The 19,263-nt window shown below is 38.5% G+C and overlaps 1 long non-coding RNA gene across 3 annotated transcripts in view; it reads left to right on the forward strand.

Moving 5' to 3' along the window:
- Positions 1–4,712: 4,712 nt before the first annotated feature.
- The window catches only part of LOC126944273 (uncharacterized), a 44,438-nt gene continuing 29,887 nt past the window's right edge, over positions 4,713–19,263 (forward strand). For 2 of the 3 annotated variants that reach the window (XR_007721992.1, XR_007721994.1), the window contains exon 1: positions 4,713–4,852. This is a non-coding gene — a long non-coding RNA (uncharacterized LOC126944273). Of the gene's footprint in view, positions 4,853–15,182; positions 15,212–19,263 lie in introns of all 3 variants that reach the window. The other variant, XR_007721993.1, reaches the window with a different exon arrangement.

Raw genomic sequence — 19,263 nt, forward strand, 5'->3', positions numbered from 1 at the left:
GTCTCTACTAAAAACACAAAAAATTAGCCAGGCGTGGTGGTGTGTGCCTGTAATCTCAGCTACTTGGGAGGCTGAGGCAGGAGAATCGCTTGAACCCAGGAGGCGGAGGTTGCAGTGAGCAGAGATCGTGTCATTGCACTCCAGCCTGGGCAACGGAACAAGACTCTGTTTCAAGAAAATAAATAAATAAATTTCGAATTGTAAGCAACGAGTCATATCTAGCCACATACAAATTCTATTTGTCCTTTTAATTAATTTATAAAATAAATAGAAATTGCAAGCAAATTATTTTTATAAAGCCAGGCTCTGAAGTCAACATGGCAAATAAAAAAAAAAAGTCAACAATATGCTACAAGGGCATCATGGTTACTGGAGTGAAAAGAGCTGAATTCATGTGAATAATTCTATCATGTTAACTTACTGTTATTAAAAAACAGTAAATTTTGGTTGTATCCCGTTTAATTTAGTTCACAGCAGTGACCTATATTTTCAGAAATGTGTGTAAAACATAAGATAAATTTTTAAGTATCAAATAAATTACCCTTTACAAATTACTATTACCACATGGTGTATTTGAAAGAGATGCATATTCTGAGTGAAGAAGCTTGAGATATCTCATAAGGTGTTGTTATATGCTATAATGTTTTTGTAAAATATTTTACTCATATGTACACTGTAGATATTTGTAACCTTAGAAAAAATGCCATCTATTCTTATATGTTTTAATGTAGACAATTAAAAATCTCAAGAAATTACAAGAACAGTTAAAGTGCAAGACAGAGTTAAAGGAAAATATAAAAAATTTCACAGGAATAGAAGTCAGTCAAGAGAACAACCTAGAGGAGTAGACTTAAGAATCATGTGCTTAATTCAGGTAGTGATTGATCACAAGGATGTCAAATCTACATGGTTGTCCATCTTGCTCCCAGGGAAAATGGAATAAACACAAAAATAACAAGACACAAAAATCCAAAATGTGGTATTCTCCAAAAGTGAGAACCAAATTAAAAACAGTGGTGGACACAAACAAGAAGGAAGTGTGTGAAGAAAAATATACAACGGCTTTTCATACTGAAATTATGTTTAACATGTTTACATAAAAACAGTACGAAACAGTTTGGCTCACTGCAAGCTCCGCCTCCCAGGTTCACACCATTCTCCTGCTTCAGCCTCCCAAGTAGCTGGGACTACAGGCACCTGCCACCACATCTGGCTATTTTTTTGTATTTTCAGTAGAGACAGGGTTTGCCATGTTAGCCAGGATGGTCTCAATCACCTGACCTCGTGATCCACCTGCCTCAGCTTCCCAAAGTGCTGTGATTACAGGCATGAGTCCCTGTACTCGGCCACTTAATATCATTTTTGTGAAAAGAACAAGAAGCTGTGCAATTTAAGGGCAAGTATGGTGGCTCACACCTGTAATTCCAGCACTTTGGAAGGCTAAGGAAAGTGAATCGCTTGAGCTCAGGAGTGTGAGAAAGGCCTGGGCTACATTGAGAACCCCATCTCAACAAATAATGCAAAAATTAGCCAGGCATGGTGGTATGCACCTGTAGTTCAAGCAACTAGGGAGGGTGAGGTGGGAGGATCCCTTGAGCCTTGGAGGTGGAGGTTATAGTGAGCCAATATCATACCATTGCACTCCAGCCTGGGTAACAGAGTGAGACTGTCTCAAAAAAAAAAAAGTTAAAAGCATATTTGAACAACACTCAAAATGTATATCAAGCTAATCCACAGTGTGTGAGTTTACCACTAAATCAAATTGAAATGATAAGAAAACTAACGAACTGGAATATTGAGCCAATGAATACAGCCGACTACTGTAAAAAGAGACAAGATTTTATAAAATATAAACATAGTTTTAACTAGATGAAAACTGTCAGAAGGAGTAAATTGTGCCTATTTTTTAACTACAATAAAATGAATAAAAGAAGGTAACAATATAAATGGCAATTCACAAATTGCTATGTTAAAACCAGACATAAACCCTCGAATTCCTAAGTGCAGTGTTTCAAAAAGAGATAAAAAATACTTAATAGAAATAGTGTTGAAACTTCCTAAGGGCAAGAGAAAGAAAAAATCTGAAAGTGAAAGAGAAATATAACCTACCAAAGTGAAATCAAAATACCCACAGCCTATAGAGTCAGGAAGCAAAATAAACATGAAAAGTGCTGAGAGAATTTGCTACTGTGAATAGCAATTGCAATAAACATGTCAGTGATTTTTTTTGGTAGAATAACTTATTTTTCTTTGAATATATACCCAGTAATGAGACCACTGGGTCAAATAGTAGTTCTGTTTTAAGTTGTTTGGGACATCTTCAAACTGCTTTCAATAGTGACTGAATTAATTTACAGTCTCATCAATAGTATGTAAGCATTCCATTTCTCCACAACCTCACCAGCATCTGTTATTTTTGGCATTTTAATAATAGACCTTCTGACTGTGGTAGAATAGTATCTCATTGTTTCTACTGTCTTTAATTGTAGTTCTTTATGCTATCTCTAACCTACTCCGATCTATCACCAGCCATCATTATTACTATGACCTTGTTGTTTAATCCAGTCAGTATTCGTAGGTCTTGATTTGTTTGTCCTCTTGGAAACTTTCCACTCCTTTATAACTTCTTTGTGCAATGTACACACAATAAAACTGTCCACCGAGAATCTTGTGCCCAAAAAAATATCTTTTAGAAATAAAGGTGAAATAAAGACATTTCAGATAAATAAAAACTGATGCAATTTTTTTGCTAGCAGAAAGACAGTATATCGAAAACACTAAAAGCAGTTCTTAAACTGGGTGTGGTGGTTCACGCCTGTCATCTTCAGGCTTACAGACCCAACGTACTGCCCTGAACATCTCCACTCGGAATTCCCACAACACACCCCCTGCAATACCCCACGATTACCTTCCATGCCTCGGCCCAGTTCCCCACTCCCAGATCCGCGTCGGCTTGATCAGAACCCTTGAGACCCCTTCCCCCAACGTCCCAAGACCCCATGCAGGAGGTGAGGCATCCCGATTTAAGGGGAAGGAGGAAGCTGCCCAGGGGGCGGGCACAAGTGCCTCCTGGGGAGAGATTTGGAGGTGGAAATGGAGCACAGTTGGAGAGCCCAGAAGGTGCTGGGATGACCGCATCGGCACCCTTAGTCGTTTGAGAGTTTGGGCAGGACTGGCTGCACCCCCAGCCAGGGCTGTTCACTCCACAAAGGGCCTGTGGAGGCCCCAAAGAAGGCTAGGTGCTCTCTGGCTGGAAAGGAGGAAATTCGAGAAGACTTCCTGAAAGAGGCTGCAATCCCAGGGAGACTGGAGCTGCAGAGAAGTGGTTGAAAAGTGCCCCACACAGGGGGCACGTCTTGAACAAAGGTATGACTGGGAGAATGTCCTGGGGAAAGAAAAGGTGCCCCAGAGCTCCTCTCCTGTTCCCTCTGTATGTGGTGCCTTCTGGCTGCCCATGGGAGCCTTCCAAGGTGGCCCAGTGCTTCCCACTGAAGACAGGGCACCCGGGGCCCCAAGAGGGGAGCCATAGTCTCAGTCACACAGTAGAGCTGGAAGGCTCGAGGCTCCCTCCTGATAGCCTGGGCAGGAGCCGCAACGTCCTAGGTCAGTGTCAGGGGCTGGGGCTGGGGCTCCAGCAGGAGTGTCCGAGGAAGTGTGAATCAGCCAGTCAGACCAGTGTTCCGCTGTCCACCTGGGAGCCCAGACCCTGTAGCGGCATTTAGGCTCCCGGGAGGCGGAAGGAGTGCCTTCCCAAAGTGCCCCCTACCCCCGCCTATTCCTTCAGCCAGTACCCGGGTCCCCTGGGTCATGGCTCTGCCTCTTCCAACCCAGACTACCTAGGGTCGCTGACAAGCAGCAGCACCGGCGGTCCTGCAGGCGCAGGCGCACCCTGGGGTGGTCGTTCACGCTGCCTAGTAGTAGAAGGGATCCTCCTGGGGCGCAGCTGGGTGCGCAGGTCGCTGAGCGTGTCCAGCGGCAGTCCGGTCAGAGGCAGCTGGGCCTCATCGGCTAGGTTCTCCTTGATGTGGGAGCGTTTCCAGCGCGCCAGCCTCCTCCGTAGCACCCCTGACGGTGCCCACCCGGCTCTGGCTCTGGTACCGGCCCTTCGTACCCACAGCGCACCCTCCCAACCAGCCCAGCCTCCAGCCCCCGCCTCCCATTGCCACCTTTTCTAAAGCTCAGGCTTCCTGCTCAGAAGACTGGAGGCCAGGAAGGTTATGAAATCTGAAGCTTTCAAATAATTGTAATTATATTGTTTTAATTTGCGAGTAACATATGTGTACTGTGTAAGTGTATACATATGTAAACACACAAATATAATTCAGAAAGTGATATATATGTAAGGTTAAATACAAATGTCCCTCAGGGAGGGCCAGGTCCCAGCACAGCGAGGAATCTCTGCCTGAAAACGCTGCAGCCAGAAACCTGCCACACTCCAGGAGAACTGCTTGAACCTGGGAGACCGAGGTTGCAGTGAACCGAGAATGTGGCCCTGCACTCCAACCTGGCTATAGAGCCAGACTCTGTCTCAAAACAAAACAAAAACAAAAACAACCCTCCCACTCTCACCTCATTTAGCCAATGGTCTGATTACGTCTCCTGTCACTCAGGGCCTGAAGCCCCAGCCAATCTGTGATGCCAGCGTGAAAACTGTCCAATCAGATTCGCAGCCAGAGAGGAAGAGGCGGCTTTTGCAAGCTGGAAGGCCGACTCCAGTTCCTGTCTAAATTGTTCGGTCTTCTACCCTCTAGGGTCTGCTAGGTGACTCTACCACAGCCCCTCTTATCCCGTGACCTGCAGGTACTGGGAGATCCCTAGGGAGGACGTCGGAACATCTGGAAGCTGGAAAATGGTGAGTGCGCCGGGTTGGACGTCCTGAGGAGGGGGAAGAGGCGGTTTGAATCCGGCGGGAACTGGCTGCCGGGGGGTCTGGGCCTCCTGGTCAGCTCTAGAGTCTCCAGACCCCAGTGCCTGGTGGCACAGCTGGGCCCTCCTTTCCCTCCGGGGCACATTAGGGGTTTACCCAGCAGGCAAAACTCTGAGCCTCTTGCCCAGTCCATAAGCACGAATTACTCCCCTGCTCAGAACCCTTTCTGGGCAGTTCTGTGCTGCAACCCCGAGTTTCCTTCAGATAATGCGGGGCGATTGGAGGGAATAAGGGGAGGGAATCTCCACTTGGGGTCCGGAGTTTTTCCGTAGAAGTAGTAGTGGTCCGTGGGGCCCCCATTCCTTCCTTTCTCCTCTTAAAAATTAAGTTGAGGATTTTTAAGCATAATCAGGGCTTACTGCAGCCTCCCACCTCCCGGGTCTAGGTGATCCTTCCACCTCAGGCCCCAAGTAGCTGGGACCACAGGTGTGTGCCACCACGCCCGGCTAAGTTTTGTATTTTTTGTAGAGACGGAGTTTTGCTATGATGCCTAGGCAGGTTTGGAACTCCTGAGCTCAAGTGATCCTCCGCCTCGGGCCTCCTAAAGTGCTGGGATTACAAGCCTGAGTCTCTGCCCCTGTCTACATTGAGGCATCTTTAGAATGTTAAGTAGTGATATAATTTGGATGTGTTTCCCAGCCAAGATCTCAAATTGAAATGTAATCCTCACTGTTGGAGGTCGGACCTGCTGGGAGGTGATTGGATTATGGGGGCGGATTTATCATAAATAGTTCATCACCTCCCCTTTTGATATTGTCTCTTCAATAGTAAGTTTTCGGGAGATCTTGTCATTTAAAAGTGTATACCACCCCTCATCCCCTTTGCCCTCTTTGCAAGCTCCTGCTTTGCTTTCCACCATGATTTTAAGCTTCCTCTGGCCTCCCTGGAAGCAGATGCTGGTGTTTGCTTTCTGTACAGCCTGTGGAACCATGACCCAATTAAAGCTCCTTTCTTATGCATTACCCAGTCTGAGGTATTTTTTATAGCAATGCAGGAATGAATTAATACAAACCGTTTATTTGCTCAAACAGCAATTTATGAATGAGAGAGCACCCAGCTATGGTTTGTGGTTTGTGGGCTCAAAGGTGAGACTTGAAGAAAAGGCTTTTTTAAGAAGCGTGAGGAAGCAAACCAAAGTAAATATTTGATTGGGTACAGTTCTATATCGCATTTGCACAGATCAGGTAGAAAGGTCCCGGTTATGTAGTCAGAGCTTTATTGGCAGTTTGTGGTTGGTTAAGCCTACGTTTTGTTTTTCTCTAAGTTAGTCATTCACAAGAAATTCCTTTGACATAGTTAGGTTTCCTCAGGTAGAATCCCAGGGCACCATGGCCATTTCAGTTGAATTGCCAGCTCCTTGATGCTCCACAAAGGGGCCGGTTTTCCTTGCATTTTTCAAATGTATGGCAAGCAGGGTCTCCAAATCCATGACTCTTTTCCTAACCTAACTGTTGTAGGGCCTGTAGAAAATTCTAAATTTACATTTTCTTTCCCACATTCCCAAGTGCCAGCTATCCCTCCCCACGTCATAAGATTATCATCTACTAGTTCTTTATTTAGTTTTAAAACAGCCACAGTATTTTAATTGTTCATTTTCATTTCACAGAGCAGTGGTTGGCTCTTATTTTTCTGTTTGTGAACATTTCACATGACAGAAAAGCCAAGAATCATCACCTGACACTCTACTGTAGCAAATCTTTGCACCTCTCCCCTTACCTTGCCTAGGCACACACACCTTAACAGAATGTCTTTGGGTTGAGGTTGCGTTTTGGAATCTTTGCAGGGTAACGTGTCCTCAGCTACTCTATCTCGGCTCACCACAACCTGTGCCTCCCAGGTTCACGCGATTCTCCTGCCTCAGCCTCCCGAGTAGCTGGGATTACAGGTATGAGTCACAGTGCCTGGCTAATTTTGTATTTTTAGTAGAGACAGAGTTTCTCCATGTTGGTCAGACTGGTCTCGAACTCCTGACCTCAGGTGATCCGCCTGCCTCGGCCTCCCAAAGTGCTGGGATTACAGGTGTGAGCCACTGCGCCCAGCTGCTTTATAATTTTCTATCCTACAGAGGTTTCAAATATGCTTTTATAGAAATTTATATTCAGTAATTTTATCAAAACACTAAGTATCTCCCTAAATATATAAACTAATACTTGTCAATTAAACTCTGTATGCCCAAAATGCCTCAACTGTCATATAGTTCAGTGTATCTACTTCATACATTTATGAAACACACTATGTCATTGAGGAGCTTAAAAACATTGCTGAGCATATATTAAACTCTCAATTTTAACTTTATTTTTAAATGTCTGTCATTTTACAGTTTTATTTAGTATGAGGCTTACTGGGACTGTGTCATTCATGTATATATGTGTGTATATATGTATACACACATATACATATATGTACACACATGTATATACGTATGTGTAACATGGATTTTTCACAGATAACTGAATACGTATATATTTCTTGTACACAATGTATTGATTTTATATGTATACACATAGTGAAATGGTTAGTACAATCAAATTAATGAACAAACACATCTATCACTTTACATAGTTACATTTTGTGTAGTGGGAACAATTAAGATCTGCAAGCAGATTTTTAGCATACATAAGAGTCTTATTAACTATAGTCATAAAACTGTACATTAGGTCACCATAACTTATTTTATAAATAAAAATTCATACCATTTGAACAACATCTCATTTTCCCCACCTCTAGCCAGGCCCTAGCAGACATCTTTATACTCTCTGCTTCTAGGAGTCCAACCTTTTCACATTCTCCACAAAAGTGAGATCATACAGTATTTGTCTTTCTGTGTCTGGCATATTTCACTTAGCATAATGTTATCTGGGTCCATCCATGTTGTCAAAATGGCAAGGTTTTCTTATGTTTTTATGGCTGAATAATATTCTATTGAGTGTATGTACCATGTTTATTTTATCCAGTTGGTGTCTACAAACATTTTAGGTTTGTTTCATATCTTGGCAATTGTTTGATTCAAGGAAGGTGAAGGTCCAGATGTTTATTTGAGATACTAAATTTATTTTATATGCAGAAATGAGATAGCTGGATTGTATAGCAGTACTGTTAAATTTTTTAAAAGAACCTTAATAGTGGTTTTCATCATGACTCTTAAAAATTATGAATCACCAAGAGTGTACAGTGTTTTTAAAAAATGTACTTAATGCTTGTTATAACTTTTCTTTTTGATTTTAGAAATTCTAATGTGTGTGAAGTAATATCTCACCATGGTTTTAATTTGCAACTTCCAGATTGGTGATATTGAGCACCTTCCTTACACCTGTTGGCCAATTGTATGCTTTCATTGAAAATCATCAGTTTAGTCTTTGGCTTATTTTTCAGTCTTATTACCATTATTATTATAATTTCTGCCTTTGATTCGTATGAGTTTCTTAAATATTTTGGATACTAACAACTTGTCAGATACGGTTTTCTTATTGTTCTCTTTGTTGTGCAGAAGCTTTTTAGTTTGATGCAGTCTAACTTGTTTATATTTGCTTTTATTGTTGTACTTTTGCTGTTGTATCCAAAAATTAATTTTCCAGACCAATATTAAGATTTCTTCATATGTTTTCATTAAAATTTTTTTTTTTTTTTTTTTTGAGACGGAGTCTTGCTCTGTCGCCCAGGCTGGAGTGCAGTGGCGCGATCTCGGCTCACTGCAAGCTCCGCCTCCTGGGTTTACGCCATTCTCCTGCCTCAGCCTCCTGAGTAGCTGGGACTACAGGCGCCCGCCACCGCGCCCGGCTAATTTTTTGTATTTTTAGTAGAGACGGGGTTTCACCGTGGTCTCGATCTCCTGACTTTGTGATCCGCCCGCCTCGGCCTCCCAAAGTGCTGGGATTACAGGCGTGAGCCACCGCGCCCAGCCTCATTAAAAATTTTTAAGGATTTCTGTCTTACATCATTAGAATCTTTATTTTATATTTAGTTAATTTTCAAAGATAGTGTCAGAAAAATGGTCTGATTTTATTTTTTTTACCTGTGGGTATTCAGTTTTCCCAGCAACAATTATGGAAGAGACTATAGTTTCTGTATTGTGTATTCTCAGTGCCTCAGTGTCAAAGATAAGTTGATATTAGATGAATGGATTTGTTTTGGGGCTCTCCATTCTGCTCCACTGATTGTGGTATGCATTTGTATGCACAGATGATCCTGTTTATATTACAGTAGTCTTTAAATGTAGTTTGAAATCAGAAAGTAAAATGCCCCCTGCTTTGTTCTTATTCCTCAAAACTGCCTTGGCTATTCAAAGCAAGTCTCTGGGAGTTTTATATACATTTCAGGATTGCATTTTTTATTACTTTAAAAAATTTTACTGGAATTTTGATAGGGCATGTATTGAATCTATAGATTACTTTAAATAATTTGACACTTTTACAATATTTACTCTTTTAATCCATACACATGAAATATTGTTGCATTTATTTATGTCATCTTCAGTGTTTTTATTATCTTAATATTTCAATATAAAGATTTTTCACCTTGGTTAAATATATTGCTAAGAAATTTATTATTTTGATGCTATTTCAATGAGATTATTATTTTCCACAAATGATTTGTATGTTAATTTCATATTTCTCTAATTACTGAGTGTGTTTATTAGCTGAAACAGTCTTTTGGTGTACTGTTCATGGTTTACTATATATAAGATAATGCCACCAAAAAACAGTAACATAATTACTACTTTCTTTTTAGATTGGATGCCTTTTTTTGTTCCTTTTTTCCTTTGAGACAGGGTTTCATTCTGTCACTCAGGCTAGAGTGCAGTGGTGTGATCATGCCTCATTATAGCCTTAAGCCTTAGGCTCAAGCAGTTCTCTCACCTCAGCCTCCCAAGTATCTGACACTACAGGTGTGCATTTTCCACACCTGGCTAATATTTTAAAGTTTTATAGAGATGGGATCTCACTAAATTGCCCAGGCAAGTCTCAAATTACTAAGCTTAATCCTCCTGCCTCAGTCTCCCAAACTGCTGGGATTACAGACATGAGCCACTGCACCTGGCTGGATGTCTTTTCCAAAATTTTCTTGCCTAACTGTTCTGCCTAGGACTACCAGTACTATGTTAAAACAGAAGCTTTTAAAATGTCATTAAAAATGGCACAACGTACCCTTTTATTGGAAACCGCATTCTTCTAAATACAAAAATTTACCAAGCTTGGTGGTGTGCGCCTGTAATCCCAGCTACTCGGGAGGCTGAGGCAGGAGAATCGCTTGAACCTGGGAGGAGGAGGTTGCAGTGAGCCGATATTGTGCCAGTCCAGCCTGGGCGATACAGCGAGACTCCATCTCAAAAAAAAAAAAAAAAAAAGAAAGAAAATGAGACTGATAACTTTCATCAGACCACAAAGCATCTGATTGATTATAAGAAAATCTAAACATCTATTTCACTTTAAAAGTATTTTTGTCTTAGTAAGAACTAAGCTTAGAAATTTAAATCCTATGTGACAAATAACTATGTGGTTGAATAGTTGATTTTATTTACTCAACCTCATAGATTTATTAAAAACACTAATTAAAAACACTAATACCATAGATTACTTAGAACCCTGTAATTTTATCTTCTTTACAATGAAGATTACTAGGACTGTGTCTTACAGTTTTTCTTCTTACTTTTTCTTTTTTTTTTTTTGAGACAGAGCCTCGCTCTGTCGCCCAGGCTGGAGTGCAGTGGCCCTATCTCAGCTCACTGCAAGCTCCCCCTCCCGGGTCCACGCCATTCTCCTGCCTCAGCCTCCGGAGTAGCTGGGACTACAGGCGCCGGCCACCACACCCAGCTAGTTTTTTGTATTTTTTTTTTAGTAGAGATGGGGTTTCACCATGTTAGCCAGGATGGTCTCGATCTCCTGATCTCATGATCTGCCCGTCTCGGCCTCCCAAAGTGCTGGGGTTACAGGCTTGAGCCACCGTGCCCAGCCTCTTTTTACTTTCTGATTTGCTGTATGCTAACTTCGCTTGTAATTTCACAAATTCTGAGGTAATGTACTTGAATGTACATGTTATATAAAAAGTGAATTAAATAATTAATAGGCACCCCACATTCATTAAAATTTTTATATGTTTAAATTTACTGAATATAAAAAGTTATTAGCAATTTCATTCACTTTTCTCAAACTGTACAATCTAAATGATATGCATTTGTTTCTAATCGTTCATTTGTGTATTAATGTTTCATACCATATTGTACATTATTTATGTTCATATTATTTAGAAATGTAATAGTTTGCTTCCAAGGTTGCGTTATAAGCTTTGCATTTTGTGTAAAAATAGCATGAAAATAATAATGACATAATAAAGAAGATTCTTCAGTACTATGTAAGTTCTTCAAATTTTCACATCAAAGTATTTATGAATTATAAGAATGCATTTTCTTTGAAATGTTACTGCCTTTATTGTATACTAATGATTCAGGCTTCATGGCCTTCAATAGCAAAGACATGGAATCAACCAAGGTGCCCATTAGTGGTGGACTGGAAAAAGAAAATGTGGTACCTATACATCATGAAATACTGCATAGCTATACAAACAGGACAAAATTATGTTCTTTGTAGCAACGTTGATGCAGCTGGAGGCCATTATCCTAAGTAAATTAATGCAGAAACTGAAAACCAAATAAGCATGCAAGTAAGCATGTTGTTACTTAGAAGTGAGAACTAAATACTGGGTATACATAAATATAAAGATGAAAACAATAGACACTGGGGACCAGTAGAGGAGGAAGGGAGAGAAGGAGACAGAGGCTTAAAAGCTACCTGTTGGGTACTGTGCTCACTCCCCGAGTAGTAGTAGTATCCAAAACTTAGCAGTACATGATATACCCATGTAACAAACCTACACATGAACCTAAAGTGAAAGTTGAAATTAAAAAAAAACAAAATATGTGCTCTTTATGAATGTGCAGTCATAGTTGAAAATTATAGCTATCTAGAATTATTGTTAGTGGTATATTACGTTTATTCAATTTTTTTGTTAATTTTGTTTTGTTAAATTTTCTTCTGGGCCGGGCGTGGTGGCTCAGGCCTGTAATCCCAGGACTTTGGGAGGCCGAGGCGGGTAGTTCATCTGAGGTCAGGAGTTCAAGACCAGCCTGGCCAACGTGGTGAAACCCCGTCTCTACTAAAAATACAAAAATTAGCCAGGTGTGATGGTGCGCACTTGTAATCCCAGCTACTCAGGGTGCTGAGGCAAGAGAATTGCTTGAACCCAGGAGGTGGAGGTGTAGTGAGCTGAGATTGCACAACTGTACTCCAGCTTGGGTGACCAGAGACTACCTCTGGAAAAAAAAATTCTGCCATTTTACATTTCTGTGTTTCATATTTTAGAGCAGGCTATGTCACATTAATTTTGTTTTTGTTTTTATTTATTTATAAAAAATTGTTTTAAATAAAATTTTATATGCCAGCATTCAACTCTGTACACGTTAAAACAATGTTTGGACAGAAGTCAGGTATGAATCAGCCATATATCTATTGCCAATATAATTATTTTTATGTTTCTTGGCCTATATAAATATTGCCCCTATTTTATGACTTGTATATTTGCTTTTTTTGGTTGATGGTAAATGGTTGTTTTATTTTTAATTGTAAAGAATACATACTTAAATTTATAATCTTTAATATTTTCAATTATATAGTTTAGTTGTGTTAAGTATATTGTTAGCAACATCTCTAGAACATTTTTATTTTTGCAAAAAGATATGCAATACACATGCATCCACTACTTATTTTCCCCATTGACTGGCCAATTAAAAACATCATTCTGTTTTCTCTTTTTAAGGGTGTAAGTACTTTAGATATTCCATGGAAGTATATTCATACAGTATTTTTGTGTGTGTGGCTGGCTTACTAAATTTACCATAATGTCTTCAAAATTTGTCTTTATGGTAGACGTTAGAAAATGTACTGCTTTTTAAATAAATACTGAGTAATGTTTCATTTTCTTTGTATTTTAAATTATATTTATCCATTTATTCGGTATAAGAAGTTCAAATTGCTTTCATATATTGGCTCTTGTGGATAATGCTTCTATAAACTGTATGCAAATAACTCACTTGACGATGCATGAAGAGGTTATATCTGTGCTGCATTCTGCTTCATTGCTTTGGTGTTCTGCCTTTATACAAGTACTAAAGTGCCTTGTTTATTATAGCTTTATTTCGTGTTTGCAAATTATTAAATGTAATGCCTCCAATATTTTTCTTCTTTTTTAAGATTGTCAGGCTTTTTCATGGTCCCTTAAAATTTCATATAAGTTTGTGGGGTATTTCTCCTATTTTCAGAAAAGTAAAATTGGGAATTAAGGATTGTGTCGAATGTGTGGGTCACTTTGGGCAGTATGGACATCTTCACAATATTATGTCTTCCAACCCTTGAACAAGAGCATGCTCGAGAATATGATTTTTAATTTTCCTAATTTGTAAATGTTTCAGTTTTCCTTCTGTTACTGATTTCTAGTTTCATTCCATTTGGGCTGTAAATAATAGTCTGAAACTTTAATTTTAAAACATTTGTTAAGACTTGTGGTATCACAGGTGGTCTATCTAGAAAAATGTTTCATGAGCTATTAAAAAGAACATGTGCTCTGTTCTCTGTCTACATTTGCTGGGTGTAATTGTTTTAGAGTGCATTGAAGTTTCTTGTTCTCTTATTAATATTTTGTCTTGCTTTATTATTCATTACTTAAAGTGAGATATTGAAGTATCCTACCATTATTACATTGCTTTCTATTTTTGCTCCAATTCTGTCAGTGTTTATGTGTTTGGGAAAACTAATGTCAGGTTTATTTATATATTTATATGTTCTCAGTTACTGAACCCTCCTATAATTGAATGTCCTACTTAGTCTACTATGAATTTTAATTTAAAGTAAATTATATGAAATATGACAGTTTTGATTTCATATAATTGTTGCCCCTCCTCTCATTTGGATAACACTTGTATGGAATGTTTTTATTCTGTCCTGCCATTTTCAGTCTATTTTTTAAGTTGGACCTGAAGTGAGTTTATTGGAGACATGGCACAGTTAGATCTTGTTTTTTTTAAAAAAAAATTTTTTTAATCCTTTTATTCAGTGTATGTATTTCGATTAGGAAGTTTAGTACATTAATATTTACATAATTTTCTGGAAAAAAAAGAACTTACTGTTACCATTCTATTGTATTATTTGGCTGTTTTAGCTATTTTGTCTCTATCTTTGTATACTATCTAGTTGATATTTTAGTGACATGCTTTTACTCCAACTTAACATTTTGTTTGTCTTTATAGGTATTTTCTATGTGGTTAGCATGAGGTTTACAGAAAATCTCTTAAAGTTACTACATCTGCTCTCATCTTTGTTACCAGTGTCACTAATACGGTATTGCATATACATTAACAAATTTTTAAAATTATTTTTGTGGTTTTATCTTTCTAATTTCATTTGCTTTTTTTCTCTTTGTTTCACAAATCAAGGCAAGGACAAGCTGAAACATAACCTTTAAATTTTAGAGCATAATTCAAAGTGTTCTTGAACCATGATAATAATACTACACATTTTTATAGTTGTATATGTGCATATCTTTTCCAGAGAGTTATGCATTTTTACATAATTTGGTCTTTGGTCTTTTTTTTAAGTATACTTTATTTTCAATGGGAGGGACTTCCTTATGTATGTCCTGTAGAAAAGTTCTACTGTTGACACACTTTCCTACATTTTGGTTATCTTGGAAAGTCTGGTTTTTTCTTCATTTTAAAGAATACTTTTGCTGGATATAGCGTTCATGCTTAGACAAGTTTTATTTTTTAGCATTTTAACTGCATCATCCAACTTTGTTCTTACTTGAAAGATTTCTGTTTATAAATCTGCTGGTAGTTTTGCAGGAGCATGCATATAAATTTACATCTTTTTTATTCTCTTCCTGCATTCCAGATTCTCTTCTTGTCTGTGACTTTCAAAACTTTGTCATATTGTGTCTTTTTAGGGATCAGGTTGTATTAATCTCAGTTGAAATTTACGTAGCTTCTTGATTTTGTTATATATTTTTTAAAATGTTGAAGTATCAGTTTAGTATCAGTCTTATTTTATTCTTCTGTTCCATAATTTTCACTTCTTTTTGTGCTTTTTATCTTGTTGTTAGTTTCATTTTTGTTATTTCATATTGTTTTCTATGTTCCCATTTCACTCAAAGAGCATCATTGAGGTGATAATTTACATTCTTGAAGGTGATTTCTTTTTTTTTCTTTCAGAAAATCTAGCTGAATTCACATTATTTCAGGTAATTTAACATCTCCATTTTTCTCTGATTGATTTCTGGATATTCATTTTTTTTCTTTGATTCTGCCATCTTGTCCTTATGTTTTGTGTATATTTTTATGTTTGGTTGTGATTTGTACAAAAAAAGCCACATGTGAAAATATTTATGAAGTGGCTTTGACGTGGGGTAATATGGCACCAGGTTTTTAGGCTAGAAATTCTTGGAGTCTCTCAAACCTGTTTTAAGGATGTGTCTTCTCTGTGCTTGCGTGTTTGTTTTTTAGTTAAAGAAGATTCCCGTGTTCCTTATCGAGACCCTATAATCACTTTCTATTCCAGTTGTCTGTCTATGGTACTGAAGTGTTTCTTTTCTTGTAACAGGCATTTACCTCAGCTGACCCAACCTGTTATTCAAAATATACCACTATTTCTTTTAGCTCTGTCATGGAACATAGAAATTAGTCTTTGGCAAGGCCTCAAAAAGCCAGGAGCATGGACATATGTGGCACTATTTTATTTATTTTTGGAAGGAGAAGCCAGGAGTTGGGACTTTATATTTAAAGGCACTGTGTTGTATTGGTGACAAAGAATGGCTGTGGTGGGTAAATATACTTTTCTTCCACTTCTTTGTAGTTCATGGCATTTTGGTGACTTGTGGTGCTGCAAACGCTTAACTGCTTTTTATATGTCTCAAAAAAGCATTTTATTTGGTATATTTCTGTTAAGTTTATATGTCTATAAAGAAATCAGAGACTGTGGTATTATATTGTGTCACCGTTTTTAATATAGATATACTTTAAGTTCTAGGGTACATGTGCACAACATGCAGATTTGTTACATCCATCCTCTTTGTTCCCGATGTGCCGTGTTGGTTTGCTGTACCCATCAACTCATCATTTGCAATAACTATATTGGGATAGCTAAAGCTATCCCTTGCCCAGCCTCCCACCCACCAACAGGCCCCAGTGTATGATGTTCCCCGCCCTGAGTCCACGTGTTCTTATTGTTCAGCTCCCACCTATGAGTGAGAACATGCGGTGTTAGGTTTTCTGTCCTTGTGATAGTTTTCTTAGAATGATGGTTTCCAGCTTCATCCATATCCCTGCAAAGGACATGAGCTCATCCTTTTTTATGGCTGCATAGTATTCCATGGTGTATATGTGCCACATTTTCTTAATCCAGTCTATCATTGATGGACATTTGTGTTGGTTCCAAGTCTTTGCTATTGTGAATAGTACCACAATAAACATACGTGTGCATGTGTCTTTATAGTAGCATGATGTATAATCTTTTGGGTGTATACCCAGTAATGGGATTGCTGGGTCAAACCATATTTCTAGTTCTAGATCCTTGAAGAATCCCCACACTGTCTTCCACAGTGGTTGAACTAATTTACACTCCCACCAACAGCATAAAGGTGTTCCTATTTCTCCACATTCTCTCCAGCATCTGTTGTTTCCTGACTTTTTAATGATCACCACATTCTAAGTGGTGTGAAATGGTATCTCATTGTGGATTTGATTTGCATTTCTCTGATGACCGGTGATGATGAGCATATTTTCATATGTCTGTTGGCTGCATAAATGTCTTCTTTTGAGAAGTGTCTGTTCATATCCTTTGCCCACTTTTTGATGGGGTTGTTTTTTTTTCTTGTAAATTTGTTTAAGTTCTTTGTAGATTCTGGATATTAGTTCTTTGTCAGATGGGTAGATTGCAAAGATTTTCTCCCATTCTTTAGGTTGCCTGTTCATGCTGATGATAGTTTCATTTGCCATGCAGAAGCTCTTTAGTTTAATTAGATACCATTTGTCTATTTTGGCTTTTGTTGCCATTGCTTTTGGCATTTTAGTCATGAAGTCTTTGACCATGCCTATGTCCTGAATGGTATTGCCTAAGTTTTCTTTTAGGGATTTTACGGTGGTCTTACATTTAAGTCTTTAACCCATCTTGAGTTAATTTTTGTATCTGGTGTAAGGAAGGGATCCAGTTTCAGCTTTCTACATATGGCTAGCCTGTTTTCCCAGCACCATTTTTTAAATAGGGAATGCTTTCCCCATTGCTTGTTTTTTGTCAGGTTTGTCAAAGATCAGATGGTTGTAGATGTGTGGTGTTATTTCTGAGGCCTCTGTTCTGTTTCATTGGTCCATATATATGTGTTTTGTTACCAGGCCCATGCTGTTTTGGTTACTGTACCCTTGTAGTATAATTTGAAGTCAGGTAGTTGTGATGCCTCCAGTTTTGTTCTTTTTGCTTAGGATTGTCTTGGCTATGCGGGCTCCTTTTTGGTTCCATAGGAACTTTAAAATAGTTTTTTCCAATTCTGTGAAGAAAGTCAATGGTAGTTTGATGGGGATAGCATTGAATCCATAAATTACCTTGGGCAATAGGACCATTTTCATGATATTGATTCTTCTTATCCATGAGCATGGAATGTTCTTCCATTTATTTGTGTTCTCTTTTATTTCATTGAGCAGTGGTTTGTAGTTCTCCTTGAAGAGGTCCTTCACATCCCTTGCAAGTTGGGTTCCAAGGTATTTCATTCTTCTTGTATTAATTGTGAATGGGAGTTCACTCATGATTTGGCTCTCTGTTTGTTTTTTATTTGTGTATAAGAATGCTGGTGATTTTTGCATGTTGATTTTGTATCCTGAGACTTTGCTGAAGTTGGTTATCAGCTTAAGGAGATTTTTGGCAGAGACAATGGTGTTTTCTAAATATACACTCATGTCATCTGCAAACAGAGATAACTTGACTTCCTCTTTTCCTAATTGAATACCCTTTATTTATTTCTCTTGCATGATTGTCCTAGCCAGAACTTCCAACACTATGTTGAATAGGAGTGGTGACAGAAGGCATCCTTCCCTTGTGCCAGTTTTCAAAGGGAATGCTTTCAGTTTTTGCCCATTTGGTATGATATTGGCTGTGGGTTTGTCATAAATATCTCTTATTATTTTGAGATACGTTTCATCAATACCTAGTTTATTGAGAGTTTTTAGCATGAAGGGGTGTTGAATTTTGTCGAAGGCCTTTTCTGCATCTGTTGAGATAATCATGTGGTTTTTGTCATTAGTTCTGTTAATGTGATGGATTACGTTTATTGATTTGTGTATGTTAAACCAGCCTTGCATTCCAGGGATGAAGCCGACTTGATAGTGGTGGATAAACTTTTTGATATGCTGCTGGATTTGGTTTGCCAGTATTTTATTGAGGATTTTTGCATAGCTGTTCTTCAGGGATATTGGCCTAAAATTCTATTTTTTTGTTGTGTCTTTACCAGGGTTTGGTATCACAATGGTACTAGCCTCATAAAATGAGATAGGGAGGATTCCCTCTTTTTCTGTTGACTGGAAATAGTTTCAGAAGGAATGGTACCAGCTCCTCTTTGTACCTCTGGTAGAATTAGGCTGTGAATCCATCTGACCCTGGACTTTTTTGGGTTGGTAGGCTGTTAATTATTGCCTCAATTTCAGAACCTGTTATTGGTCTATTCAGACATTCAACTTCTTCCTGGTTTAGTCTTGGCAGGGTGTATGTGTCTAGAAATTTATCAGTTTCTTCTAGATTTTCTAATTTATTTGCATAGAAGTTTTTATAGTATTTTCTGATGGTAGTTTGTATTTCTGTGGGATCAGCGGTGATATCCCCTTTATCATTTTTTATTGTGTCTATTTGATTCTTCTCTATTTTCTTCTTTATTAGTCTTGCTAGCAGTGTATCTATTTTGTTGATCTTTTCAAAAAACCAGCTCCTGGATTCATTGATTTTTTTTTTTGAAGGGTTTTTTGTGTCTCTGTCTCCTTCAGTTCTGCTCTGATCTTAGTTATTTCTTGCCTTCTGCTAGCTTTTGAGTGTGTTTGCTCTTGCTTCTCGAGTTCTTTTAATTGTGATGTTAGAATGTCAGTTTTAGATCTTTCCTGCTTTCACCTGTGGGCATTCAGTGCTATAAATTTCTCTCTACACACTGCTTAAATATGGCCCTGAGATTCTCATACGTTGTGTCTTTGTTCTCATTGGTTTGAAAGAACATCTTTGTTTCTTCCTCCTTTTCGTTATGTACCCAGTAGTCATTCAGGA

Source organism: Macaca thibetana, chromosome 20 (assembly GCF_024542745.1).
Source record: "Macaca thibetana thibetana isolate TM-01 chromosome 20, ASM2454274v1, whole genome shotgun sequence".
In the NCBI taxonomy this organism is placed as follows: domain Eukaryota; kingdom Metazoa; phylum Chordata; class Mammalia; order Primates; family Cercopithecidae; genus Macaca; species Macaca thibetana.